The sequence below is a fragment of the Triticum aestivum genome, chromosome 6A, assembly GCF_018294505.1.
Source record: "Triticum aestivum cultivar Chinese Spring chromosome 6A, IWGSC CS RefSeq v2.1, whole genome shotgun sequence".
In the NCBI taxonomy this organism is placed as follows: Eukaryota; Viridiplantae; Streptophyta; class Magnoliopsida; order Poales; family Poaceae; genus Triticum; species Triticum aestivum.
In genome coordinates this window covers 594,185,900-594,193,064 of record NC_057809.1, presented here as the reverse complement: position 1 = coordinate 594,193,064, position 7,165 = coordinate 594,185,900, and positions in this window count along the sequence as shown.

Here is a 7,165-nt window from a genome sequence, read left to right as displayed (position 1 = left end):
AAGCGTTGACGCAACATAGAGGAAGTAGTCGTACGTCTTCCCGGTCCAACCTATCCAAGCACCGTTACTCCGGCACCTCCGAGTTCTTGGCACACGTTTAGCTCGATGACGCTCCTCGGGCTCCGATCCAGCAAAGCTTCGGGGAGGAGTTCTGTCAACACGACGGCGTGGTGACGATCTTGATGTTCAACCGTCGCAGGGCTTCGCCTAAGCACCGCTACAATATGACCGAGGTGGAATATGGTGGAGGGGGGCACCGCACACGGCTAAGGAACGATCACGAAGATCAACTTGTGTGTTCTAGGGTGCCCCCTTGCCCCCGTATATAAAGGAGCCAAGGGGAGGGGGTGGCCGGCCAAGGAGGGCGCGCCAAGGGGGAGTCCTACTCCCACCGGGAGTAGGACTCCCTTCTTTCCTAGTTGGAGAAGGAGAAGTGGGAAAGAGGAGGAAGAGGGAAAGGAAAGGGGGGGGGGGGCGCCGCCCCCCTCTCCTTGTCCTATTCAGACTAGGGAGGGGAGGGGCGCGCGGCCACCTCTTGCCTCCTTTCCTCTTCTCCCTTAGGGCCCATGTAGGCCCAATAACCCCCCGGGGGGTTCCGGTAACCCGCCGGTACTCCGGTAAAATCCCGATTTCACCTGGAACGATTCCGATATCCAAATATAGGCTTCCAATATATCGATCTTTATGTCTCGACCACTTCGGGACTCCTCGTCATGTCCATGATCACATCCGGGACTCCGAACAACCTTCGGTACATCAAAATACATAAACTCATAATGAAACTATCATCGTAATGTTAAGCGTGCGGACCCTACGGTTCAAGAACAATGTAGAGATGATCGAGACACGTCTCCAGTCAATAACCAATAGTGGAACCTGGATGCTCATATTGGCTCCTACATATTCTACAAAGATCTTTATCGGTCAGACCGCATAACAACATACGTTGTTCCCTTTGTCATAGGTATGTTACTTGCCCGAGATTCGGTCGTCGGTATCTCAATACCTAGTTCAATCTCGTTACCGGCAAGTCTCTTTACTCGTTCCGTAATACATCATCTCACAACTAACTCATTAGTTGCAATGCTTGCAAGGCTTATGTGATGTGCATTACCGAGAGGGCCCAGAGATACCTCTCCGACAATCGGAGTGACAAATCCTAATCTCGAAATACGCCAACCCAACATGTACCTTTGGAGACACCTGTAGAGCACCTTTATAATCACCCAGTTATGTTGTGACGTTTGGTAGCACACAAATTGTTCCTCCGGTAAACGGGAGTAGCATAATCTCATAGTCATAGGAACATGTATAAGTCATGAAGAAAGCAATAGCAACAAACTAAACGATCAAGTGCTAAGCTAACGGAATGGGTCAAGTCAATCACATCATTGTCCTAATGATGTGATCCCGTTAATCAAATGACAACTCATGTCTATGGTTAGGAAACATAACCATCTTTGATCAACGAGCTAGTCAAGTAGAGGCATACTAGTGACATACTGATTGTCTATATATTCACACATGTATTATGTTTCCCATTAATACAATTCTAGCATGAATAATAAACATTTAACATGATATAAGGAAATAAATAATAACTTTATTATTGCCTCTAGGGCATATTTCCTTCAGTCTCCCACTTGCACTAGAGTCAATAATCTAGTTCACATCGCCATGTGATTTAATACCAATAGTTCACATCACCGTGTGATTAACACCCATAGTTCACATCGACATGTGACCAACACCCAAAGGGTTTACTAGAGTCAATAATCTAGTTCACATCGCTATGTGATTAACGCCCAAAGAGTACTAAGGTGTGATTATGTTTTTGCGTGTGAGAGAAGTTTAGTCAACGGGTCTGCCACATTCAGATCCGTAAGTATTTTGCAAATTTCTATGTCAACAATGCTCTGCATGGAGCTACTCTAGCTAATTGCTCCCACTTTAAATATGTATCCAGATTGAGATTTAGAGTCATCTGTATCAGTGTCAAAATTTGCATCGACGTAACCCTTTACGACAAACCTTTTTGTCACCTCCATAGTCGAGAAACATATCCTTATTCCACTAAGGATAATTTTGACTGCTGTCCAGTGATCTACTCCTAGATCACTATTGTACCCCTTGCCAAAAACAGTGTAGGGTATACAATAGATCTGGTACACAACATGTCATATTTTATAGAACCTATGGCCAAGGTATAGGGAATGACTTTCATTCTCTTTCTATCTTCTGCCGTGGTCGGGCTTTGAGTCTTTCTCAGTTTCACACCTTGTAACACAGGCAAGAACTCTTTCTTTGACTGTTCCATTTTGAACTACTTCAAAATCTTGTCAAGGTATGTACTCATTGAAAAACTTATCAAGCGTCTTGATCTATCTCTATAGATCTTGATGCTCAATATGTAAGCAGCTTCACCGAGGTCTTTCTTTGAAAAACTCCTTTCAAACACTCCTTTATGCTTTGCAGAATAATTCTACATTATCTCCGATCAACAATATGTCATTCACATATACTTATCAGAAATGTTGTAGTGCTCCCATTCACTTTCTTGTAAATACAGGCTTCACCATAAGTCTGTATAAAACTATATGCTTTGATCAACTTATCAAAGCATATATTCCAACTCCGAGATGCTTGCACCAGTCCATAGATGGATCGCTGGAGCTTGTATATTTTGTTAGCACCTTTAGGATTGACAAAACTTTCTTGTTGCATCATATACAACTCTTCTTTAATAAATCCATTAAGGAATGTAGTTTTGTTTATCCATTTGCCAGATTTCAAAAAATGTGGCAATTGCTAACATGATTCGGATAGACTTAAGCATAGATACAAGTGAGAAACTCTCATCGTAGTCAACACCTTGAACTTGTCGAAAACCTTTTGCGACAATTCTAGCTTTGTAGATAGTAACACTACTATCAGCGTCTGTCTTCCTCTTGAAGATCCATTTAATCTCAATTGCTTGTCGATCAACGGGCAAGTCAACCAAAGTCCCCACTTTGTTCTCATGCATGGATCCCATCTCAGATTTCATGGCCTCAAGCCATTTCATGGAATCTGGGCTCATCATCGCTTCCTCATAGTTCGTAGGCTCGTCATGGTCAAGTAACATGACCTCCAGAACAGGATTACCGTACCACTCTGGTGCGGATGTCATTCTGGTTTACCTACGAGGTTCATTAGTAATTTGATCTGAAGTTACATGATCATCATCATTAGCTTCCTCACTAATTGGTGTAGTAGCCACAGGAACAGATTTCTGTGATGAACTACTTTCCAATAAGGGAGCAGGTACAGTTACCTCATCAAGTTCTACTTTCCTCCCACTCACTTCTTTCGAGAGAAACTCCTTCTCTAGAAAGGATCCATTCTTAGCAATGAATATCTTGCCTTCGGATCTGTGATAGAAGGTGTACCCAACATTTTCTTTTGGGTAGCCTATGAAGACACACTTATCCGATTTGGGTTTGAGCTTATCAGGTTGAAACTTTTTCACATAAGCATTGCAACCTCAAACTTTAAGAAACGACAGCTTAGGTTTCTTGCCAAACCATAGTTCATACGGTGTCGTCTCAACGGATTTAGATGGTGCCCTATTTAACGTGAATGTAGCTGTCTCTAATGCATAACCCCAAAACGATAGTGGTAAATTGGTAAGAGACATCATAGATCGCACCATATCTAATAAAGTACGGTTACGATGTTCGGACACACCATTACACTGTGGTGTTCCAGGTGGCGTGAGTAGTGAAACTATTTCACATTGTTTTAACTGAAGGCCAAACTCGTAACTCAAATATTTTACTTCTGCGATCATATTGTAGAAACTTTTATTTTTGTTATGATGATTCTCCACTTCACTCTGAAATTCTTTGAACTTTTCAACTGTTTCAGATTTGTGTTTCATTAAGTAGATATACTCATATCTGCTCAAATCATCTGTGAAGGTTAGAAAACAACGATACTTGCCGTGAGCCTTAACACTCATCGGACCGCATACATCAGTATGTATTGTTTCCAAGAAGTCAGTTGCTCGCTCCATTGTTCTGGAGAACGGAGTCTTAGTCATCTTGCCCATGAGGCATGGTTCGCAAGCATCAAGTGATTCATAATTAAGTGATTCCAAAAGTCCATCAGCATGGAGTTTCTTCATGCGCTTTACACCAATATGACCTAAATGGCAGTGCCACAAATAAGTTGCACTATCATTATTAATTTTGCATCTTTTGGTTTCAATATTATGAATATGTGTATCACTACGATCGAGATCCAATGAACCATTTTCATTGGGTGTGTAACCATATAAGGTTTTATTCATGTAAACAAAACAACAATTTATTCTCTTACTTAAATGAATAACCGTATTGCAATAAACATGATAAAATCATATTCATGCTCAACGCAAACATCAAATAACACTTATTTAGGTTCAACACTAATCCCGAAAGTATAGGGAGTGTGCGATGATGATCATATCAATCTTGGAACCACTTCCAACACACATCGTCACTTCACCCTTAACTAGTCTCTGTTCATTCTGCAACTCTTGTTTCGAGTTACTACTCTTAGCAACTGAACCAGTATCAAATACCGAGGGGTTGCTACGAACACTAGTAAAATACACATCAATAATCTGTATATCAAATATACCTTTGTTCACTTCGCCATCCTTCTTATCCGCCAAATACTTGGGGCAGTTCCGCTTCTAGTAACCAGTCCCTTTGCAGTAGAAGCACTCAGTCTCAGGCTTAGGTCCAGACTTGGGCTTCTTTGCTTGAGCGGCAACTTGCTTGCCGTTCTTCTTGAAGTTCCCTTTCTTTCCCTTTGCCCTTTTCCTGAAACTAGTGGTCTTGTTAATCATCAACACTTGATGCTCTTTCTTGATTTCTACCTTCATCGATTTCATCATCATGAAAAGCTCGGGAATCGTTTTCGTCATCCCTTGCATACTATAGTTCGTCACGAAGTTCTACTAACTTGGTGATGGTGACTAGAGAATTCTGTCAATCACTATTTTATCTGGAAGATTAACTCCCACTTGATTCAAGCGATTGTAGTACCCAGACAATCTGAACACATGCTCACTGCTTGAGCTATTCTCCTCCATCTTTTAGCTATAGAACTTGTTGGAGACTTCATATCTCTCAACTCGGGTATTTGCTTGAAATATTAACTTCAACTCCTGGAACATCCATATGATCCATGACGTTCAAAACGTCTTTGAAGTCCCGATTCTAAGCTGTTAAGCATGGTGCACTAAACTATCAAGTAGTCATCATATTGAGCTAGCCAAACGTTCATGACGTTTGCATCTACTCCTGCAATAGGTCTGTCACCTAGCGGTGCATCAAGGACATAATTCTTTTGTGCAGCAATGAGGATAATCCTCAAATCACGGATCCAATCCGCATCATTGCTACTAACATTTTTCAACTTAGTTTTCTCTAGGAACATATCAAAAATAAAACAGAGGAGCTAAACGCGAGCTATTGATCTACAACATAGATATGCTAATACTACCAGGACTAAGTTCATGATAAATTAAAGTTCAATTAATCATATTACTTAAGAACTCCCACTTAGATAGACATCCCTCTAATCATCTAAGTGATCACGTGATCCATATCAACTAAACCATAACCGATCATCACGTGAAATGGAGTAGTTTTCAATGGTGAACATCATTATGTTGATCATATCTACTATATGATTCACGCTCGACCTTTCGGTCTCCAGTGTTCCGAGGCCATATCTGCATATGCTAGGCTCGTCAAGTTTAACCCGAGTATTTCTGCGTGTGCAAAACTGGCTTGCACCCATTGTAGATGGACGTAGAGCTTATCACACCCGATCATCACGTGGTGTCTGGGCACGACGAACTTTGGCAACGGTGCATACTCAGGGAGAACACTTTTATCTTGAAATTTAGTGAGAGATCATCATATAATGCTACCGTCATAACTAAGCAAAGTAAGATGTATAAAAGATAAACATCACATGCAATCAAAATATGTGACATGATATGGCCATCATCATCTTGTGCCTTTGATCTCCATCTCCAAAGCATCGTCATGATTACCATCGTCGCCGGCATGACACCATGATCTCCATCATCTTGATCTATATCAATGTGTCATCACATGGTCGTCTCGCCAACTATTGCTATCTCATAGCGATAAAGTAAAGCAATTATTTGGCTCTTGCATCTTATGCAATAAAGAGACAACCATAAGGCTTCTGCCAGTTGCCGATAACTTCAACAAAACATGATCATCTTATACAATAACTTATATCTCATCACGTCTTGACCTGCAAAAACAAGTTAGACGTCCTCTATTTTGTTGTTGCAAGTTTTACGTGGCTGCTACGGGCTGAGCAAGAACCATTCTTACCTACGCATCAAAAACCACAACGATAGTTTGTCAAGTTAGTGCTGTTTTAACCTTCTCAAGGACCGGGCGTAGCCACACTCGGTTCAACTAAAGTTGGAGAAACTGACACCCGCTAGTCACCTGTGTGCATAGCACGGCGGTAAAACCAGTCTCGCATAAGTGTACGCGTAATGTCGGTTCGGGCCGCTTCATCCAATAATACCGCCGAACCAAAGTGTGACATGCTGGTAAGCAGTATGACTTATATCGTCCACAACTCACTTGTGTTCTACTCGTGCATATAACATCAATGCATAAAACCTGGCTCGGATGCCACTGTTGGGGAACGTAGTAACTTCAAAAAATTTCCTACGCACACGCAAGATCATGGTGATGCATAGCAACAAGAGGGGAAAGTGTTGTCTACGTACCCTCGTAGACCGAAGTGGAAGCATTGACGCAACGTAGAGGAAGTAGTCGTACGTCTTCCCGGTCCAACCGATCCAAGCACCGTTACTCCGGCACCTCCGAGTTCTTGGCACACGTTCAGCTCGATGACGCTCCCCGGGCTCCGATCCAGCAAAGCTTCAGGGAGGAGTTCCGTCAGCACGACGGCGTGGTGACGATCTTGATGTTCAACCGTCGCAGGGCTTCGCCTAAGCACCGCTACAATATGACCGAGGTGGAATATGGTGGAGGGGGGCACCGCACACGGCTAAGGAACAATCACGAAGATCAACTTGTGTGTTCTAGGGTGCCCCCTTGCCCCCGTATATAAAGGA